A 23,217-nucleotide genomic window follows, 5' to 3' on the forward strand; every position below is an offset into this window, starting at 1 on the left:
GGTCCTAGATTGTAAGCTCTTATAGAAGCCACATATAGTCATGAGGTGTAACTGTTATTTCTAAATTCTGAGATACTGAGCTGTTTGTAAATAATCTGGTCGTTTCCAGAAACTTCGGGTTCTTACGTGATACCTGAGACTCAGAGCTCTGAAGGTCTGAAAGTCAGCAGTACCCCATACAGGAAGTGTTTAAAAAGTTGAAAAAGGGATCAGACTTCAACTAAAGATATGAATGAAGCTGATCTGGATAGGACTAAGGTAAATCAGAATACAGAGTAAAGGATGATATTGTCTGTATTTTAAAACTTCGACTTCTGTGTGAGACTAAAGGGAGAGATGTTTAGTTGGTGCAAACTTTAGATTTTGGGTAGCACATTACCTAATTTAACTCGTATGGTCAGTTTAGTTGGACACCAGAAATACATGGAATCTTGAATAAGGTGTGAGATCTTGTTGGTTTGTCCAGGTTAGTGTGATGCCCCAATACATCCCAGAGTAATGTAGGCTGAGAATAAAGAACTATTTGCAAAGTCCCCTTGGGGGACTGGGGAGAAAGGAGGAAATATTCAGCTTCCCCATTTGGAGAATTTCTGATACTCTCACAAGCACTGGAGACCACGAATTCATTAGGCTGAGCCCTCAATCTTGGAGTTTGCCCCTATGAAACTTATTCCTGCAAAGGATAGACTAAACTTACTTAAAATTGTGCCTAAGAGTCACCTGCAGAGAGCTCTTTTGTTGCTCAGATGTGGTGTCTCTCTCTAAGCCAACTCAGCCTCTAAGCCAGTTGCAATGAGCTGGGACCCATCATCATGGGATTGGGAAAGCCTTCGTGATCAAAAGGGAGAGGACAGAAATGAGACAAAATAAAGTCTCAGTGGCTGAGAGATTTCAAACAGAGTTTAGGGTTTATCCTGGAGGTTATTCTTATGCATTATATTGATATCCCTTTTTAGTTTATGGTGTATTGGAGAGGCTAGAGGGAAGTACCTGAAACTGTTGAGCTGCGTTCCAATAGCCTTGATTCTTGAAGACTATTGTGTAATGATATAGCTTTTACAATGTTATCATGTGACTGTGAAAACCTAGTGTCTGATGCTCTTTTTATTCAGAGTATAGACATATGAGTAAAAAATATGGATAAAAATAAATAAATTGGGAGATGGAAATACTAGTGGTCAATGAGAGGGAGGGGTAAGGAGTGTGGGATGTATGCATTTTTTTTCTTTTTATTTCTTTTTCTAGAGTGATGCAAATGTTCTAAAAATGATCATAGTGATGAATACACAACTATGTGATTATATTGTGAGCCACTGATTGTACACCATGTATTGACTGTATGTGTGTGAAGATTTGCCAATAAAAATATTTTTAAAAAGGGAGAGAGAGAGAGAGAGAAAGTGAGCTGGGCTGGGACCCCCACACACTGGCTGGGGAGGGTGTCTGCAGCCCTTGGACCTCCGGAGCCAACTTTGCTCTCCATAAATAGGGACAAAGACTTCATTAAGTTGCACCCTGCAACTTCTGACTGGGGAGAAACAGGTAGGGGCAGGAGGCCTGGGAGGAGGCTGAGCAGGTGGGCGAGGTGAGGGAGCGTGGGGTCCCGGAACCTGAGAGGGCCACTCAGCCCAGGCGGGACTGTCCCCGCTGGGGAAAGCAAGCAAGAGCCTTCCCTTTGGTCACAGCAGTGTCCCAGCAGAAGCTTGTGGGCTGCACCTCGGTTCTGTCCCACCTTTACCAAGGAGGAGAAGCTCCTTCTGCCCCATTTCACGGTCCAGGGACCTGCACTCAGAAGATCACCAAGCTCCAACGCTGCAAAGCAAGATTCGGCTCTAGAACCATCTGTTTCCGAAGGGGTCCCTGCCCCGAGCCCCCCTGACAGCCCGGGGGCCTCTGCAGTGCTCTGCAGGTGGCCTTCTCTCCTGGGGTTCTCACCTCCTGCCCCAGAGAGACCCCCACCCCTGCCCTGCCCAGCAGCTGCGTCTGAGCCCCCGGCGGCCTCGCACACCAGCTCAGTACACAGGAGAGACCAGAATAATGAAACCAGTGGGATCCCTTTGGATGTGGAAAGAGACGCTCCAGGTGGCATTTTTTTTTTTTTTTTAACTAGAGGCAGAAAGGAACAAACAGACAGGGCAGGTAAAACCTGTGCAGGGTGCAGGGAGTTAAAACTTGAAGAGGTTTCGGTGTGGATTCAAAACAAAAAGATTGGGAAAGAAGAAAACCGGAGGTTTGGGATGGGGGTGAGGTGGAGTGATTATGATTTTTAAAAAAAGAAATAACAGAAAGGCACGACCACAAGGCTGCGCCCCTTCCTCAATCAGGCTTTGGAATCCCCCCTGCCCCCATGGCTCTCTGCTTCCTCCTCCCTCGGGCAGCAGGACCCTCACAGCAGCTCTGGGCGCCCTCCTCGGCCCCTTTGTCCTGGACTGCGGGCACTCAGCTGAAATTAGTTACAATCTTTTTCACACTGTGGTGGAAAAATGAAAAAACAAATTCAAACTAGAACCCATGGGTACGAAGGCTCCATGGACATCAGGCACCCGGGGGCGCGGCCGGCTCTTGCGGCCTAAGGGTGGCCCAGCAGTGGGTGGGTTTGCTCCCCGCTTTCCCCAGGCTGTTTCCGGGTGCACAGGGAGGGAGAGGCAGCTGGGATGGCCGCTCAGTTCCCGGAGTTGCAGGCTGCAGGCAGGCCACGCGGGAGAGGCCCTGCTTGTGTGGGGGCGCCAGCAGGGGGGCCTCGGGGCCATCGGGGGTGAGCCCCAGGGCCGGTGGGACTGGGGAGGGGGTGGGGGAGATGGGGGGCCAGGGCTGCTGGAGGCGGGGCAACCAGGAATGCCTTTGGGAGGAGGAGCTGTCCAAAGTGGGCCTGGAGGGGAGCAGAGGGGAGCCGAGGCCCCAGGCGTGCTGGGGGACACTGGGGGGAGGGGGCGGCCTCCATGGGCCGGGTGTGTCGCGGGGGCCAGTCCTCACAGGGCCTTGGGGCTAAGGAGTTGGGGCTTTTTCCCAAGTAGGGGTGTAAGATGGGTTGGCAAACCGTGGCCCACAGGCTGCATCTCAGGCCCAACGCCTGCTGCACGGCCTGTGAGCTGACGAAGGCTTTATGTTTTCAAAATATCCAGAAAAAAAAATCAAAGGAAGAGTCGCTTTTGGTGACAGTGAAAATGAGATGCAATTCGACTTCCGGGTCAAGATGGCGGCTTAACAACGTGCACGTTTTAGTTCATCCTCCAGAACAACTACTAAATAACCAGAAACAGTACAGAACAGCTCCTGGGGCCACGTCAGTGACCAGACACACAGCATACCCCAGTCTGGACCAGCTGGACCAGCTGCGAGCACCCCCCAGAACTGTGAGTTCCCAAAGCTGCGGAGGCCAGCGCCCCTCCCCCACAGGCCTCTTCCCAGAGGGGAAAGGAAAGGACTTTACCAGCAGCAGGGACTGGGCACAATCAAACGCCAATTGTGGAACTAATTAACAAATTCTGACTACTAAAAATAGGCCCCCAGCTTAGGTGAACCTGGTCAAAGCGGAGGTTGCTCATTTTTGCCCCAGTGCCAAGGGGGGCAGGACTGACAGAAAAAGGGGGGAAAAAAAAAGAAGGAAACAGAGGTTTTTGTGGCTGTGTATCTACAAAGGCTTGACTGCCTCTGGATACAGCGGCAGGACTTTTCAGGCTGCAACTGCCCCAGGCATAGGCAGAAGTGAGCTCTTTTGGGGGCTTATCTGGAGTCTGTGCCTTCCCCAGGGGAGGGGTGAAGCCCAACTCAGGTGGAATCCCTCCATCAAGGAATTCAGACCCCAGGGCTTGGTAATTTGAAACCATTAAAACCAGCCTACAACCTCTCCTCTGTCTCCACCACGCCCCCAGCAGGGAGAGTCTGCCAAAGTTAAAGGTACCGCATCATCTTATGCTGATGAGACCTGCAGTCAGACAAGCGCCACATACTGGGCGGGATAAGAAAAACAGAGTCCAGAGACTCCACAGTAAAGTCTTTCAACCTGCTGGGTCTCACCCTCAGGGAAAACCGACGCAGGTGACTCTTTCCTCCTGATAGGAGGCCAGTTTGGTCTGGGAAAATCTGGCTGGGGCATATAATATCTAAGTAGGCCCTCCTAAGTGTGTGTGTGTTGGGGGGGAAGGCACCACACAAGCAGGGCAAGAAACAAGAAAACAAGAACTGAAAAATTCTCCTCTGTTAAACAAAACTTAAGCTAAAGGTCCAGGTGAAGCTGAACTGAATGTCAAAGAACAGATAGACAACAAATTCATCCAGCAAGAAAACCCTAGATAAAAGAAGTGAAAGCAATCTCCAGAATAAACTAATTAAAGTAATTAAATGCCTAGATGCCAGCAAAAAATAACAAATCACAGTAGGAAAATTGAAGATATGGCCCAGTCAAAGGAACAAACCAACAATTCAAATGACATACAGGAGCTGAAACAATTAATTCAGAATGTACAAATAGACATGGAAAACCTCATCAAAAACCAAATCAATGAATTGAGGGAGGATATAAAGAAAGCAAGGAAAGAACAAAAAGAAGAAACTGAAAGTCTGAAAAAACAAATCACAGAACTTATGGGAATGAAAGACACAGAAGAAGAAATGAAAAAAACAATGGAAACCTACAATGGTAGATTTCGAGAGACAGAACATAGGATTTCTAAACTGGAGGACGGAACATCTGAAATCCGACAAGAAACAGAAACTATAGGGAAAAAAATGGAAAAATATGAGCAGGGACTCAGGGAATTGAAAGACAATATGAAGCGCACAAATATACATGTTGTGGGTGTCCCAGAAGGAGAAGAGAAGGGAAAAGGAGGAGAAAAACTAATGGAGGAAATTATCACTGAAAATTTCCCAACTCTTATGAAAGACTTAAAATTACAGATACAAGAAGTGCAGTGTACCCTGAAGAGAATAGATCCAAATAGACATACTCCAAGACATTTAATAATCAGAATGTCAGAGGTCAAAGAGAAAGAGAGGATCTTGAAAGCAGCAAGAGAAAAGCAAACGATCACATACAAGGGAAGCCCAATAAGACTATGCACAGATCTCTCAGCAGAAACCATGGAGGCGAGAAGACAGTGGGATAATATATTTAAATTATTAAAAGAGAAAAACTGCCAACCAAGAATTCTATATCCAGCAAAATCGTCCTTCAAAAATGAGAGAGAAATTAAAACATTTTCAGACAAAAAATCACTGAGGGAATTTGTGACCAAGAGACCAGCTCTGCAAGAAATACTAAAGGGAACGCTAGAGACAGATACGAAGACAGAAGAGAGAGGTGTGGAGAAGACTGTAGAAAGGAAGACTATGAATAAAGGTAAAAAGAGGAAAATTAGATATGACATATAAAACCCAGAAGGCAAAATAGTAGAAGAAAGTGCTACCCATGCAGTAATAACACTGAATGTTAATGGATTAAACTCTCCAATCAAAAGACATAGTCTGGCAAACTGGATTAAAAAAAGGACCCATCTATATGCTGTCTCTACTCAAAGGACACGAGGCCAAGGACACAAATGAACATTTAAACACCAATGTTTATAGCAGCATTATTAACAATTGCCAAGAGATGGAAACAGCCAAAATGTCCATCAACAGATAATTGACTAAACAAACTGTGACATTTACATAAGATGGAATGTTATGCAGCTGTAAGACAGAATAAAGTTATGAAGTATGTAACAACATGAATGGACCTTGAGGACATTATGCTGGGTGTGATTAGCCAGAAACAAAAGGACAAGTACTGTATGGTATCACTGATGTGAACTGACATTAGTGAATAAACTTGAAATATTTCCTTGGTAACAGAGACCATCAGGAGATGGAGATAGGGTGAGACATTGGGTGATTGGAGCTGAAGGGATACAGATTGTGCAACAGGACTGAATATAAAAACTCAGAAATGGACAGCACAATACTACCTAACTGTAATGTAATTATGTTAAAACACTGAATGAAGCTGCATGTGAGAATGATAGAGGGAGGAGGGCTGGGGACATAGATGAAATCAGAAAGAAAGATAGATGGTAAAGGTCGAGATGGTATAATCTAGGAATGCCTAGAGTGTATAATGATGGTGAAATGTACAATGTACAAATTTTAAAAATGTTTTGCATGAGGAAGAACAAAGGAATGTCATTATTGCAGGGTGCTGAAAATAGATGATAATACTTTAAAATGTCACCTTATGTGTAAGACTAAAGCAAAAAATGTTTTTGTTACAAAATTTATATTTTGACTAGAGCATTTCCTAATATAACTCATGTAGATAGTTTGATTGAATGTCATAAGTACTTGGAATCTCAGAAAGGTCATGAGATTTTGTTGGTTTGTCCAGAGTGATGCCCCGATGAATCCCAGAGTGATATGATCAGTGACTGGAAATGTATTTGCAAGCCCCCTTCGGGGAATGGTGAGAGTGGGGAGAAATTCAACTTCCCCAAGTTGAATTCTTAATATTCTCACAAGCAGTGTGGACAACCAAAGCTATAGGCTGAGCCCCCAGTCTTGGGGTTTGTTCACATGAAACTTAACCCCACAAAGGAGAGGTCAAGTCTATTTAAAATTTAGGCCTAAGAGAAACCCCCAAGAGAGCCTCTTTTGTTGCTCAGATGTGGCCTCTCTCTCCAGCCAACATGACGAGCAGTCTCACCACCCTCCCTGCCTCTGCGTGGGACATGACTCCCAGGGGTGTGGACCTTCCTGGCAACGTGGGACAGAGATCCTGGAATGAGCTGAGACTCAGCATCAGGGACTGAGAAAAACCCTAGAATGAGCTGAGAATTAACATCAAGGGATTGAGAGAACCTTCTCGACAAAAGGGGGAAGAGTGAAATGAGACAGTGTCAATGGCTGAGAGATTCCAAACAGAGTCGAGAGGTTATCCTGGAGGTTATTCTTATGCATTACGTAGATATCACCTTGTTGTTCAAGATGTAGTGGAGAGGCTGGAGGGAACTGCCTGCAGGTGTGGAGCTGTGTTCCAGTAGCCATGTTTCTTGATGATGATTGAACAATGATAGAGCTTTCACAATGAGACTCTGTGAATGTGAAAACCTTGTGTCTGATGCTCCTTTTAGCTACTGTATCAACAGAAGAGTAGAACATATGGAATAAAAATAAATAATAGGGGGAACAAATGTTAAAATAAATTTAGCTTGAAATGCTAGTGGTAAATGAAAGCGAGGGGTAAGGGGTATGGTATGTATAATCTTTTTTTTTCTCTGTTATTTTATTTCTTTTTCTGTTGTCTTTTTATTTCTTTTTCTAAATCGATGCAAATGTTCTAAGAAATGATGAATATGCAACTAGGTAATGATATTAAGAATTACTGATTGTATATGTAGAATGGATATCTTAATGTTTTGCGTGCTAATTTTTTTAATTAATAAAAAAGTTAAAAAAAAAAATGAGATGCAATTCAAAGTTCAGCGTCCACAGGCGGTTTTCCTGGAGCCACGGGCTGCCCACTCGCGGCCGCGTTGCTGTGTTCACACCACGGCAGCAGAGGTGAGGGGTGACAGAGGCCTGTGGCTTGTAAGGCTTAAAATACTGACTATCTGGTCCTTTACAGAAAAGGCGTGCCAGGGCCCCGTGTAAAATAGTCAGATTTGCACTTTGACAAAGGTCACCTGGCTGCAGCATGGAGAACGGATGGGAGTCCGTTGGGGCTAGAGGGCTGTGGGCTGCAATTCAGAGGGCTTTGCTTCGGACAAGGGAGAGAGAACGGGGGCAGCTGCGTAAAGCGGTCCCGGGGTAAAGGGAAAATGCGGAAGGGTCTCTGCTGATCTTGTCTGTAAGGGAGTACCCGGCAGCTTGGGGAGGGAAAAGGGAGGGGAGGTTTCAGTGCACAGGTGATGGCTGCAGTCAGACCCCAGCTGGTGGGTAGGGAGCAGGTGGTGAGCAAGAGGAGACTGCGAGGATTTGGGCTGAAAAGGAAGGAGGAGTGGATGGCTGCTGGAAGGGGAATGTGGGGTACGGGGCTGGTAAGAAGGGGCTTCGTTGTTTAAAGAGGCGAGAGACCTGAATATGTGCAGACCCTGGCGGCAGGGAGCAGAGAGTAGGGGTGAATGACTGAGCCAGGTTCTGGAGGAGGAGATGGGGGTGAGGTTCCCTCAGATGGAGCCACTAGCGCATGTCAGAGGGAGAAGCCTGGAGACCAGGCTAAGCCGGAAAGCCGGGTGGCAGGGAGTTGGGCGAATTCCTTACCGTAGTGTCTGACTCCAGGGAAGTGGGGAGTGTGTGGAGGGAGAGGACTAGGCTAGGGGTTGGTGGAGCTGGGGTTGAAACAGCAGCCGTGGAGAACGAGTAAGCAAAGCAGGGAAACTGCAGGAAGGTCCAGTTGGGACCGGATACCCTGAGGTGGGACTGATGCTGTCCACACAGGTGGGTGGTTTTCAGGAGCCTTCCTGGAGAAAGGTGGGCTGGAAGCTGGCACGGCCCAAAGCTGGGGTTGGTCCAGGAAGCTGTGGCAGACGGACCACAGGGCAAAGGACTTAGAGATGCCCAAAAGACAGGCTGGGGTGATGAAAACAGGGTTCCACTGCTCGGGCGCCCAAGTTCAGCCAGCAGCGGGGGCGGGGATGGGGTGCAGGGGTGGGACCACGAGAATGAAGTCTGAAGTCGTTCTACAGCCTTGGCACCCAAAGGGTGGCTGTGGGTCAGCACATGGTAGCCACCTGGGAATCGGCTGGTAATGCAGAATCTTAGGCCCCTTCCAGATTTACTTAGGCCCCTTCCAAATCTGCATCTTAAGAAGTTTCCAGGGTGATTTGTAAACACACTGAAGTCTGGGAAACACAGGCTTACAACAAGGTGAAGGAACAGGTGTGGTGGGGAGAGGTGAAGAGAGAGGCTGAGCAGTTATGGGCAGAGAGGGGAGGGCTGAATTTAAGAGTTCAGAAGTGAATCATTCCAGGTGATGAAAAAGGGGCAGCGTTGGGCTGTGTCCGTCCTCAGTTTCCCCGTCCGGGAGATGGCTCCGAAACACAGTCTCTCAGAACCGCAGCCCCGGCCTGAGGCAGCCCTGAACTCAGCCCTCGGCCCCCACTTACTCAGCCCTCGGCCCCCACTTACTCAGCACTCCCTCTGAAGACCAGACAAAGTTAGTGAGGTCACAGGGCAGAAAACACAGGTACAGTCAGTTCTCTTACGCTTGTTTTGAAACATGAGTTTGTTCCAATGTGACTGATAGGGTAGAGAACGATTTAAGTAAAACGTGACTTGTGCATTGGCTGAGTGACTTTGTTGCAAACAAACACTAGGTAAATGGAGAAAACCACACCCAGCTGAAGCCAGCCGCGTAGGAATACCCGAAACCATGCACCACAAACGTCCACCCGTGATCACAGTTCACTACCTCAGTTAGGTGCAAACCCAGCTGCTGCGTCACAGCAGAGCTGCCTGCAAAGCGCTCACTTAGCACGGTGCCGGGGGCTCGGTGAGCACTCGTCAGTCATTTATCATTAGTAGTGATCAGTCAACCCACATAGGGGTGTTTACAACGTGCCACGTACTGTGTGAGGAGGTTTTAGCAGTGATAATAACAGTAGTTATTGATCCGTATTATTGATCGTAACAATAATAGCAAAACCAAGAATGATATATTTCATTAGTCTCCAAGGCATCCTGGAACCATTGGGTCCCTATGTTTACTGAGAGTGTTACCGGTCCTGCCACATCTGCATGGAAACACACTGCTCCCCAGCTCCACTTCTGGCCCCCTCATTTCCTACTGCTGCCTTCCCAGAGGACAGCGTGACTCCCTGAAGGCAGCAGGGCAGGAGTTAAACTTCAGGCCCCTCAGCCTCTCCGAGTCCCAGGGAACATAAGGGGATGAGGACGTGGTCATCTCTGGGCTGGAGCGACTTAGTGACCACAGAGCATAATGGTCACTAATACTAGGGGGTGGATGTCACTGTGCATCAGAAGCATTAGTTTGGAGGAAGGAGTGCCAGGTGGGTAATTGGTAAGCTGTGATGGTGCAACTCCCCTCCCCTAGCTCTGCCTAGCCCGGCCTGAGCTCTCTGCCCGGCTGGGTCCTGTTCCCAAGCTTAATGAAGCTTGGGAGGGCTGGCGGGGTGCAGTGCAGCCTGCCCCTGAATCTGATGCAGAGGCTCCCCACTCCCCCCCTGCTCCGAGCAGGTGGAGGGAATCAGGGAAGAGGCGTCTCAGGCCTTCCTGTGATCCCGTGGAGCAGAGGGTACGTTGTGGGGCCTGAATTGCAAAGACCTGGCTCAGGGTCAGTGCTGACGCCCCTACCTGAGGCAAGGCTCCCGGTGTCACCGTCTCTCCTCGGGTCCCACGGCTGAGCTGCTTGTGCCTCCCTGCTCAGCCCCCAGGCAGGGAGCGCCTCCCAGGCCCACCCTCCGGGTGCCCAGGCTCTGGGTTGATTCTCCCCTTGTGAGAGCCCTTGGCACCTGCTAGGGAGGCCAGCTGCTAGGTGTTGAACCCTGTGCTTCAGGCTTTGGGGTCAAATGTCACTGTTGACACTGTTCCTGCCGCCAGGCCCACAGCTGGTGTAGCATTCCCCAAATTGTCTACCTACCTGCTTATCTATCTATTGACTATCTATCCATCTACCCACCATCTACCTGCCCGTCTGTTCTTCATCCATCTGTTATCCATCCATCCTCCACACAGATAAGATGGTTAACTTTAAGTTAGTCAACAAGGATAAACAACAAAACAAGGACAAAATAAAAAAATCTGTCATGCAGATTTCCTTTTATTTTAAAAAAGGACATATTACACCCTCCAATAGTGAAGAGGATGGAGAGTTTTGCATACTGTATGAATTCAGCTTTGTGAAAACTCATCACATTGTCCTTATTTTCATCCATTCACAGCACACCAGCTACAACTCCACCCGGGGCCTCCTCGCCCGCCCGTGAGTTACCCTCGCGCGCACCACACGTGAACTGAAATGCGCATCCGCTCAGAACCCACCTGCCGTCTTGGGGAGATTGCCGGCTCCCCTTAGTGCGTCTTCTCTTTCCTAGCAAGGCTACGCGCTCCACGAAGCCAGGAGCCAGGTCCTGTTCTTCCCTGAAATGCCCCTGGGTGCCTCACCCACCGCGGGTGTCCACAAGCCTTGGTGGGCAGACTGCCTGCATGGCTACCAAGCACCCCCCCCAAAGGGAGGGGGAATTCCAAGTCAAATCCCCCTGCTTCGCTCTGCCTAAGTAGCTCTGCTGTAAGGGTTGGTGGGTGTAGGTGGTGAGGGAAGTTTTTGATTGTGCATTTTATTTGCTCTGTGACCTTGGTCAAATTGCTTAATTTCTCTGTGCAGCCATCTCCTTATCTATGAAATAGGGATACTAGTACTACCACTACTACTAATAAAATAGTTAGGTGGGCCAAGCACTGTCCTTAGCACTTCAAATATGATAACTCATTGACTTCTCATTAACTACCCAATGCAGATATTTAATCCAAATTTGGCAGATGAAGAGAGAAACTAAGACAACAGAGAGGTCAAGTAACCAGATGAGAACTGCACCAGTGAGGCCCTGGCGGACAGCATCTGAGTGGTCAGTGGGCTGTGGGCAGCAGTCAGATCTGAGCGAGTGCCGTGAGATGGGCCCTACTCTTTTGCAGCATCTCCATGCAGGATGTGCACTCTGTCTCCACACCCCCTAAATCTGGGCCGAGTGTGCCTTGCCTTCACCAATAGAATGTGGTGGAACATTCTGAAGCCTGAGCCTCAACGGCCTTGAGGCTTCTGCATTGGCCATCTCAGGGCAGGGCAGGGCTCTGAGATGGCCATGCCACGAGAGGCCTGGAAGATAAACCAGACAAAGAGAGAGGTCCAGCCTCCAGCTGCCCAGCAGAGTCCAGTCCCAGCTGACAGGTCACTGCAGGCCACTTCCTGACCCAGGCCAGGCTGGACGCCGACCCGAGATGAGCCCTCTAGGGGCAGAGGGCGAAGGGGGCCGCCACAGTGGCTGCAGCCTTTGGAGGCGCTGCTCTGCGGGGTGACCCCCAGGGTGGGGAGATTGTCCTTCTTTGTCACTATTCCCCATTCTGCAGACGCCATGGCCTCTGCCTTCCCCAAGCCCCCAGGGAGTGCCAACAGTGGCCAGAGCCCACGTTTCCTGCTGGAGGTCTCACTGGCATCTCCCAGCCCCCAGGGCATTGCCAGTTACAGCTGCAACTTCTGCTTCTATCCCTCATGACCCCAGTTCCTGATGCCTCGGGGCATGTGGACAGCCAGCTGGGAGGAGAGCTCTCCCTAGGCGGCGGTGGGAAGTTCAGAGTCACAGAAAACCCAGCAGTTGAGAGCCTAAGAGGGGGGTGGGTGTCAGAGATGCCTCTTGGTGGGGAACAAAGACACAGTGGAGAGACCATCGGCACCCTCCCCCCACTCAGAAATTACACATGAACGAGCCAGAGGGAAGATCCTGCGGGGTACAGTGGGGAGGGGGAAGGCAGCCCCCAGGAAGCAGAAAGCATTCCCAAACCCAAGGCATCTGTCCAGACCATTTGCCCACCGAGCCCACAACCAAGTCAAGATCTAATTAGCTTCTGTGTCCTGGCTGAGAGCCAAGGGGGGAACAGGGATGAGGGAGGGGGAGTCCCAGGGCAAGCTGGGGTCTCCAGCGCAGCTGTGTGGGGACAAAGAACGAACATCTCACTTCCATACATGGGCCCATCCCAGATAGAAGACATATGTGCCTCTAATGGGGACCGCCTCTCCCCGCCTCCTGGAAGGGGCGGCTGGCCGGGACCACGGACACCTGCCGCCCATCTATATGCACTGGTTCCTGGGGATTCAGGCCAAATTCACGTATGCCAGTTTCAGGTGATGAATGATCAAACCCTCTCTAATTTGCATGTTAAATTTCCTTGTGGTGGAAATAAATAGCCTCAGTTCATCAGAGACGTGCTTCCCTTGATTCAGGAGTCTGGGTGGGCATGGGCCCCGGGGGCTGCCAGTATTGGCTGGCCGAGGGTGGCAGCGGAGAGGGAAAGAAAAGGGTGTGTGTGTGAGTGCACACTTGTGCGTTCCAGACTACATGGCGGGTGTGCAGGTCAGCGACCCTTGCTCTCTCCAAATGTGCTGTGTGACTCCTGACGTGTTGCTGTACCTCTCTGGGCCTCAGTTTCTGCATCTATAAAATGGGAGGCCTGGTACCTGCTTCATGGACTTCCCGGGCCTCCCTGTGAGAATGAAACATGGTCACAGGCTGTGCACCCAGCGTGCACGTGTGTGTGCTGTGACTGCAGTGTCCACACGGGTGCCCACACGGACACACAGAGCTGTGCCTAGCGATTACGCAGATAGGAAGGCAGATGCGGGATGCTGGGTACTTTGAGAGTTCAGCACCTTCCTACCTGCCCCCGCCTCAGAAGTGCCCTCCCCACCCCATGCCCAGGCACCCTCAATGCTGTGAAGCCTCTGTGCAATCCCCTGAACCCTAGGCTGGCAATGACCAGGGAACTCAACAGACACCCAAGGGGACTTAGGGGTGAGCCAGAACCCATGATCCAGGGGTGCCTGGCCCGGACGGCAGAGCCCGGCAGTGCCTCCCTCCCCAACACGGCCTGGCCCTCCCAGGTCCCAACTGGCCTGCCGGAGGAGGGAAATGCCCCAAACCAAATGGGGTTGTAAAACCCTTGTCTTCCAGCATGCCAGAACACTGCACATCGAGGAAGCCTGTGACATCCAAGCTGCACTGGCTGGAAAATACGGAGTCCCGGGTTCGAATTCTAATTTTGACATTAACTCATTCTCCCCAGGGGGCCGCAGTGCTCAGCTGTATTTTCGGAGGAGTTGGCCTAGAGGCCAGCCGAGGCTTTGCGGGGCTATGGTTCTCTCTCCAGGCCCCTGGTGCCCCACACCCCCCCAGCCCTCGCTGGCCTTAGCTCCTATCCAGTGAGGTGACATCTGCCATCCTTCTGCTTCCTTGGGAGAGGGGGGCCCACTTCCTCCCCAGGCCGGGACCGTTAACAAGAGGAAACAGGTTGCTATGGAAACCGAGGCAGCTGATGTTTCAGAGACGTTTGCTTCTCCCCCCTCCACCTCCCCCTACATTGTGAGTGTATTAGTATTAATTGACATAATGACTGCCACGTCAACCTGAGGCCCGGGAGCCAGGCTGGGCCTCTCACCGCCCACCACCTGCCATGGGCCCCTGAGGGTTCTCCTGTGGCTTCTCTCCCTCCTGCCCGCCTCTCCCTCTGCAATTCCTGCCCCTCACCAGCAAAGCCCGAGGCCGCAGCCGAGGCCCCGCCCTGTGCAGAAAGAACCCGTCCTAAGGGTGCAGGGGCAGAGTCTCAGGGCTATGCCAGGCGTCCTTCTCGGGCATCTGCGGGGAGGGGGTTGGGGTACCTCAGGCCACCGCGAGCCTTGCCCACGTCCCCACGCTCACGTCCACCAGTGGCCTCAGCCTCTCCACCCGCGCTCCTACTGGGGCTGCCTGGACCGGACCAGGGCGAGTCATCTACACTTTGGGGAGCTCCTCTCACACTGAGGAGCACATGGAGCACCAAAAGCACTGTGTACTTGGGCTATTACGGAAGACGGCAAGCCAGAGGCTCTGCCCGCCGCGCCAGGGCCCAGGGCCCGGGGAAGCCAGGACAGCCTCACGCCGAGGGGGTGGCCTGGGCTCCAGCTGGGGGAGGTGGGGGTGCTGGGGGGGGAGAGGATGTTAAGCCAGGGGCTCCCAACCCCCACGGGGAATTTGGCAATGTCTGGGGGGCGAATTTGGTGGGCGCAGTAGAGGGGTGCTCTCGACAGCTCATGGGCGGAGAGGCCAAGGATGCTGCTAAGCATTTACGATGCTTGGCCGACCCGACAACAAAGAACTTCCTGGCCCCCAATGTCAGCTGCGTAGAGGTTGAGAAACCCTGCTTTAGCGTTGTCATGAGCGACGGACTAAACAAAAGGTGTTGAGGGTCCTTCAAACCCGCTCCCTCTGCTGGCAGCACAGGGCGGGGTGGCGGGGGGCTCACCCAGGGGCCTGTCGGCTCCCTTGGGCCTCCCCACCCTCCCTGGAGCCGCTGCAGGTCAGGCTAAGGACAGTATACCTGGCTGGGGACCCCCTCCTCCCCCCGGCCCACCTCTCCCATCTCTCCCAGAGGATTACGACATTTCTAAACTCGTTAACTTTTAATTACTACCTTCCCTCTGCCCGAGTACACTGGCTTCATGCCACGTACATCTCTATTAAAATTCAATTTATGCCCATCATAACTGATTCCTGCACTTCAGCTCTCTCACATCAGCCTTCAGTCTCCAGACAAGATGTCCAAACTCTTGGCCGAATCAGAGCGAATCTCTGAAGAGGCAGATGGGATCTGGCTATGGTGAGGAAGAGGAGCCCTGGCTTCGAGGGGAGGGTGAGAACAGGACTGTGGGCAGCAAGGATGAGGGGGAGGGCCGGCCCCGCCAGCAGGAGGAAGGTGGGTGGGGTCCTGTATGTACTGGGGCCCCCAGACCACCCTTTCCGCATCCAGGTCCACGGATGCCCGGGGAAGCCTTCGGCAAGCTTCATTCCCGCGGCAGCCAGAACTGCCCCGGGAGGCAGCCACTGGCATCATTCCCATTTAACGGACCAGGCAACAGAGGCGGGGATTAAGCAATTCGCCCAGAGGCCCACAGCCAGTCAGGGGCAGAGCTGGGATTCATAGTCCAGGAATGCTGGCGCTGATTCTTGGAAGCCAAGCAAGGGGTGGCTAAGTAGGAAAGGTGTGTGGGAGCACGGTGGGTGGAGGAGCTGGGGGAGCATGGGGCTTGGGCTGTGAAATCACAGAGGCCTTGGTCAATGACACGTTCAGCCCGCGAAGGGGTCTGGTGAGAGAGGACGCTGGGGAGGGGCAGGGGCAGGTCCCAAAAGGTCTTCTACTCCGTTTCCCGTGGCCACCAGCGCAAAGCACCACAGGTGGGGTGGCTTAAACCAACAGAAACGTATTCTCCTGCAGCCCTGGAGTCCAACCTCTGAAACCAAAGTGCCGACGAGGCCATGCCTCCTCTGGAGCCTCTAGGGAAGAACCTTTCCTCGTCTCTTCTTAGCTGCTGTTGGCTCCCAGCAAGACCTGGCCTTCCGTGCTGTGTACTCACTCCAACCTCTGCCTCCATCTCACAGCCTTCTTCTCTGTGTGCCTCTCTGTCCAAACCTCTATCCTTTCTCCTATAAAGACACCAGTCACGGGATCTAGGGCCCACCCTAAATCCAGGATGACTTCATCTTACGATCCTTAACTAATCACGTCTGCAAAGACCTTATTTCCAAATATGGTCACATCCTGAGGTTCCAAACGGACATGGCGTCTGTGGGGTCATTTCAACCTGCTGCCTGACCCCCAGAGCCGGAATCCTCTAAAGAGTGCCCACTCCCTCCAGGACGCGGCCCAGAGGTTCTTTCTGGTATTTGAGATCCTCCCTCAGCCATCATGTGCCAGCCAGGTTTCCCCCTTCCCAGGGTCAGCCATGACCATCCTGCCTCCAACCCTTTACGTGTGCATTGCTCCCCAAACCCGTAAGAGGATATCTGACACCACGGCATCCACTTCCTCACCCCCCATTCATTCCTCAATTTGCCCCATCCTTCCTTCCTCTAAGGTCACCTCCTTTTCCCTAAGGACCCCTCAGTCCTTTTTGAAGTACCCTCTTCCCTTATATGACATCCCAATCTCTAGGTGTCCAGCTATCTCTCTGGCCTCTTGGTTTTGTTCTCCTGTGCCAGTTTTCACCTCTTCTATTTGTCCTCTAAATAAAGGGACCCTCAGCACTCTTTCCTCTGAGGCTGTGTCCACTCTCCCAGCTCGCCCATTCCCATAGGGTGAACTGTGCATTTAGCTACTGTCTATTGAACATGTGTACAGATGTCTCACAAACATTCTAATGTTTCCCTCATCAGCTTCCTCACCACCTCCCATCACTCTCATTCCCCTTCACGTGAATTGATCATCAAGTTTTGTCAATCGAACCTCCTAAACGTTTCTCAGAGCCATCCACTCTGCTCCATTCCATCACCAAGATGGCCCATGCCATCAGCCCACCATGACCACCCACACGGCCGCCTCCTAACCACTTCCCCCCCAGCCCATTCAGCCCACTCCCACCATGTTGCCACCATAAATATCTTTAAAATGTATATCTGATCATGTCCCCCCCAGGACAGCTGTGGCCTGGCCTTGCCTGCTTCTCCTGCGTCTTGGCCCCCCCCGACCCCCTTGGCTGCACTGGCCACCTTTCACCCCCTCCCGCCCAAAGGCATCTGGGCACATCCTCCCTCAGCATCCCTGGTCCTGCTCATTCTCTGCGTCCCTACTTCCCCCGCGAAGTCTTCCTCGACCCCTACCTTCCCTTGTCAGCACTTATCCAATTGGACTCCATAAATTCACGCATAATGACTAAATTCAGCTCGCACGCTAGACCAAGAGCTCCACGAGGGCAAGGGTCGTCCTTATTTATCCTGCCTCGCTTGCCCAGGGGCTGGCCCACAGCAGATGCGCAGACATGCGTGGACGGCCCAGGGACGTGATGTCCCTGCCAAGAGCGACCCTGATGGTGCTTCCCCGCACAGCTCCAGTTCTACGCCTTCCCAAGGCTGCCAACCCCTCGGCCCACGGTCATCCCATCCTGCCCCGCCCTGGAGCGCCTGAACAGCTGTCCTCCGGCCCCATTGTCAATTTGCCCTAACTTCAGTCGAGGCTCTTTAGTCCGCTTTCTTAATCAGTTGCGTTTGATAATCTTTTTCTTTAACCAGAACAGCTGTTTCCAAAGGGCTATGGGGAGGTGGGGGAGACCCTGGCCTTGTCATTTGACCTGGCCCTTATCTTAGCCTCATGGCGTAGGACCTGGGGCAAGTAGCTGAACTGGAGCCTCGGCTTGCTTGCTCTTGCTTCAAAAGGCCTCCCTGCAGGAGCTGCTAAGGTGCCGGGGCTGAGAGCAAGAATCTTAGTGGAGGAGCAGCTGGCATGGACACTGGCACGAGCTGGTTGAGCTCTGGATTGCTTCTTAACAAGATCTAACATTGGTACAGCGTTTGTACAGGGCAGGGCCCATAGTAAGCTCCATGTCAGTTTTATCCCTCCTGCAGCTAGCCGGGACAGCCCTAACAAGCCAGGTTGCTGTCCCGAGAAAGCACGAGTCTGGCACAGCAGCAGCACAAAGCAGGGGAAGAAAAGCAAAGATCTGGGTCTGAAAGATCTGGGTGAAACTGACTCTCCACCCACTGGCTGTGTGATCTTGGGCAAGTCGCGGAAACTTTCTGAGCTGTGGTGCAGAGATGGTGATGATGCCAGCCTCGCAGCACTGCTGCCAGAGCAAGGTGGTGATGCCTGCAGGAGCTTGGCTTGCATCCTGACACAGCCGGTGTGTGCCCGGGTGCCCTCTGCGAAGGCCTGCCTGCCCCTGCCTCCCCAGCCTCTGTCGCCTGCTCTCACTTCTAAGAGAAGGCCAAGGAGGAGGGCCAGAGGATGAGCGAGACACAAAGCAGCTGGCCTGGGGAGTTTCTCTTCATCTTCTCCTCTGAGAAGTTTCAAAGTCTGCCAGAAGCTCGGTGAGCACTCCCCCACTCCGTGCCCCCAACTCGGGCTGTCACATGCATGAGCCTCCCTGGCTTGGCCGAGCTTTCTTCTCCAGGGGCCGAGCCTGTGTAGAGTTCCCAGACACTGCAGCTCCCCTGGCGAGGGATAGCGGCCTGGCAAGGGGCTTGGGGACTCAGGCTGAGCCAGCCGGATGCCCACCCTGGCTCACCTGGGCCCCCTCCACACACCTGCTCTTCTCTGCACCAACAAGGGGCTATTTTGGCTTTGGCTCGTCTGGTCCCCTCACATTTGCCCTTCTTTGGGTCTGTGCAGAGAGGATAAGAGCACTTCAGACAGGTCTCTCAGATCTGCCGCTTGTTCTCTGCATGATCCCAGGTGAGTTCTGGAACTTCTCTAAGCATCACGTTCCTCGTTTGCAAAACAAGGGTAATAACGCTGACTTCCTAGTGTTGCTGTGAGATGATGTATGTAAAGTACCTGGCACCCAGCGAGCCTCAATAAACATTAGTTCTCCTTTGGGTGTGCATGTGCCTGATTATGCGTGGGAATATAAGGATGTGCATGCGTGTGTGTGTGTGTGTGTGTGTGTGTGCAGTGTTTGCCTAGCTGATTTTTTTTTTCTACTCTAAGCCTAGGGCTTGCAGGAGACTAGAAAGTCCCCAGCAGCAAGCCGTGGTCAGACATCCATGGAATGAGAAGCTGGCCAGCCTCTGATGAGATGCAATTTTCTGTATGCGTTCCTTTAAAGGTTAAACCTTTCAACACTTTTTGAGCTGAAAAGTAAGGAAATGCTCAAAATATGATAGGGATGTGTAAAGGACCTAGGATCCAGTCTGAAGGGGCTCTGCTGGCCAAATTTGGCTTATTATGAGCATCAGATTGAATTGACAAGGGGTGAATTAAAACACACTGAATTAAAAAAAACATCCATGTGTTCACACTGATATGAAATTATTTTAAAGAGGATGAGAAGGGAAAAGCTCTAGACAAAAGAATGCCAACTAATAAAAATATAAGGAATGACAGAGGAGAAAATCAGCTTATTACAAACCACCATGATAACAATTGATTTGGGTAAGACTCAACAATGGATGCCAAATTACTGGGTAAGAGATTCCTGGGAAGTAAATAGTAACACAGTCTCAAGCAATCATGCCACAGGTGACTCATCAATTACAAAGAGAAGAAGATCCCTTGATAGCTTGACAATGGGGAAATCTGGTGAACATCACCTTGACCAATTGATCAAAGCCAGTTACACCAATAAGGGGGCAACCTGGCATCAGGTGTCCTCTAGCATATAGCACTGAGAAGGACACACACACCTATGCAATATTCCTGTGTCAAATATTTAATGAGAGCCTATTCATGAAGATATTACCAGACAATTCTATACTGTGGGACATTTTACAAAACTGGCTGGACTCATAAAAAAACGCCAATACATGAAAGGTAAGGAAAAGGCAATGAGGAATAGTTCTGGATTTAAGGGGTCTAAAGGTCCATGACAACCCAATGCAACAGGTGGCCCTTGATTGCATCCTGTGTCAAACAACAAAAACGACAACAAAAATGGCCATCAAGACATAATTGGGAAAAGCAGCTATACAGACAGGGACTGTGTATTAGATGGTAGTTTTATATCAGTGTTAAATTTCTCAAGCGTGAAAATTGTATTATTTCTATTGGAGAAAGCCTTGTTCTTGGGAAATACTGCTTAGGGGTGAAGTGACATAATGTCTGCGAATAATTCTTAAATAGTTGAGCCAGTGAAGTGTGTGTGTGTGTGTGTGTGTGTGTGTGTGTGTGTGTGTGTGTTAGAAGTAAGCAGGTAAGGCAAAATATTAGCACAGTGAATGGTGAAAGACATACAGGTGTCCATAGTATAGCGCTTACAATTATGCTAAGATAAGAAATTTTTCGAAATAAAAAGCTCCTGCTGTGGGCCAGGCCATCATTGGGGGCTGGGGACAGTGTGGCCCACACACGTGTTTTTTTTCTGTCCATCACCTTTTCCCTTTGTTCCCACTTGCCTGTCTTACTCTCCTTCCCAACCCTGGAGTAGACCCATGTGATTCAGGCCTGGCCAATCATAGTGCCTCACTGCTGCCTCCCCCTGGGATTGGTCAGGGGTGATCCAGGCTGGGCCAATCAGAATCTTTCCCTGGGACTTTTTCTTCCTTTTGGGACTTTTAAAAGTGAGACTTCTGGGGAAGGCTCCTTCTACTCTGAAATCATAGCTGTAAGTCTGTGATCCCTGAACTTCTCAGTGTCACCACTGAATGAAGTCAGCAGCCAGAGGTGGGTAGAGATGGGCAGCCTGGAGTGGAGAGAACCTAGATCTAAGGGGCTGGTAACTGCCAGGGTTCCTGAAGCTCTGGCCTCGGTTCTGTGGTTTACTCCAGTATTTATGAATAATTAGACAGCAACGCATGGGGGGATGCATAACAGACAGTCCCAAGGGCAGAGAAGAGGAGAAATGTGTGTGGCAGAGAGAGGGGAAGAGAGGGACAGCTGGGAAACATGTGCACTGTTTGGAAAGGGCTTTTTGAAAGAGAAGGCATTTGAGCTGGGCCTTGAAGGAGAGAGACAATTTTGCCCAGGGTGGTGTTCCAAGTGGAGGGGGTAGGGCAGTCTGGACCATGACGGAGAAGAGAGAAAGTTCAGGGAAGATCCTGGGATCTGTGATGGTCCATTTTGGTGGAGTGTGGGTTACCTCGGATGGAAGGGCAGGAGATAAGGCGGGGCTGCCAGGACCAGCCCAAAGAGCTCTGAAGACCCCACTGTGGAGTGCAGACTCTACCTTCTGGGCACAGCAAAGTTTTTCTTTTTTTCACAGCAAAGTTTTTGATTAGAAGAAAATTCAGATCCGACTTGTGCTCAGGCACATTCACGCCTCCAGGCCAGAGAACCCACACCCTCAGGGGTCAGGAAACAAGTAGATGAGCTTCCCTCCTGGAAGCCCCTGGATTTCCCCTGAATAGCTTCTCCCCAACAAAGCCATGGAGTGGAATATTCGCATTCTCCCCACTGCTGTTTTCTAGAATCTGCAGAGCGCAGAAGGCAAGATTGTTTAGAAGAGACACTGCAGCAACCCCTTCTCAACGAGAGGCTGTGTGATGGCTGCTAAGGATTTCCAACTTCGGAGTCAGATAGCCCAGCTCTGTAACCTGACCTTGGGTGAATTACTGAACTTCCCCAAGCCTCAGTTTCTTCATCTGTAAAATTGGGATAATAATTGAACCTATAATAGGATTGCTGGCAGGATTAATTGAGATAATCATGGATTGAACATCATAATGCCTGCCAAGTAATAAATTCTTTGTCATTGCTAAAGGATTATTATTATCATTAACATCACCCCCAGATGGATGAATGCAGGGACAGAGAGCTACTGTCTTCAATGGGAAGCCAGCCCATTGTTGGGGAAGTCTGGCCCTTCAACTCAGGGGAGCTCGGCTTTCTGCAATGCCAACTCTTGGTCCTGGCAGGGCCAGGGCACCAAAGGAGAGGCTCTGCATCAGATAAAGAATTCACTCTCCTTTTTCTGAGTTCTGCCTCCAGCACCCTGCTGGTGGAAGTCAACGGCAGGCTGGGAGGCCCTCGCTCCACGAATGCTCATGGGACGTCACCCGTGGTGCTCTCAGTCAAGCATGTCCACCCTCGAAGAGGGAAGCTGGGGCGCCACGCGGAGACTCTCAAAACTGCCCCTAGGGTCCAGCCTGTAGTCAGAAGTAACTCTGGTCCCCCAATGAAAACCATCCCAGGGGTTGCTTGGGGAGCCCCTCCGATCTCCCCATGGGCTCCCTGGAGAACCCGAGATTCAGAGACCAGCACTAGACGGCCTCCTGCTTCCTGGTCCAGGATTCTCAGCATCCTCAAGGAAGGCACAGGTGACAGTCCTCCTGCCCTGATCTATTCCTCACTCTCTCCCTCTCCACCCTTTGCCAACGAGGCCATGCTCCAGACCAGCCAATCCAGTCCAGGTTTGGGGTAGAAGGACGGGGGCAGGGGTCACCTCAAACTCAGGACTCCTTGCTTTGCAAAGGAAAGGGTGATTTTCCAGGAAGAACAGATCCTCAAGCAATTAATCCCCCTCCTCTCATTTGCATTCCTGTCCGTGGTGGCAGATTTGTATCAACATCCCCAGGGCAAGACAATCTTGTTTCTCCAACAAAACCGATTATGCACATCAGGCCTGGGGATTAATCACCGGCCACTGGGTTGGGAGCCAGTAAAAAAGGCAGTGATGGTAGGATAAGAGCGCCAGGGAGGGAGAGGCCTGGCCTGGGGAGGGGTGCCTCCCACTCCGGCTGCTGGCAGCTCCCCTGCCGCGGCTGGGACCCAGCTAGTTCTCCGGCCCCTCCTTTCCTGCCAGTTGTCCTGGGGAAGGAGGGGCCAGCCCTGGGCTCCAGTGCAAGGGGACACCCAGGGAGGGAAGCTAAACCCAAAAGCACCATGGGGAGGGGCACCATCACCATGTCCCACCAAAGCTGTCCCCCAAATAGATGTCTCCTTCCTAATGGAGCCCACATCGCTGCACGCCCCTCCCTCCATTGGACCCAGGCTCTCCAACAAAGATCCCTGGAGATGGCAGTTCTTTTCAAAGGGTAAGGAAGGAAGTGGCTCTGGCAACAGCCATGCTACGGCCACAGAGGCTGGAAGGGAGTGCACCGTCCCAATCACCAGCTC

The 23,217-nt window shown here is 51.4% G+C and overlaps 1 protein-coding gene across 2 annotated transcripts in view; it reads right to left on the minus strand.

Annotated features, from left to right (window-relative positions):
* Positions 1-23,217, minus strand: part of SDK2 (sidekick cell adhesion molecule 2) — a 257,799-nt gene that overhangs the window by 122,173 nt on the left and 112,409 nt on the right. The gene's annotated exons all lie outside the window — the stretch shown is intronic.

This window comes from Tamandua tetradactyla, chromosome 6, assembly GCF_023851605.1.
Source record: "Tamandua tetradactyla isolate mTamTet1 chromosome 6, mTamTet1.pri, whole genome shotgun sequence".
In the NCBI taxonomy this organism is placed as follows: Eukaryota; Metazoa; Chordata; class Mammalia; order Pilosa; family Myrmecophagidae; genus Tamandua; species Tamandua tetradactyla.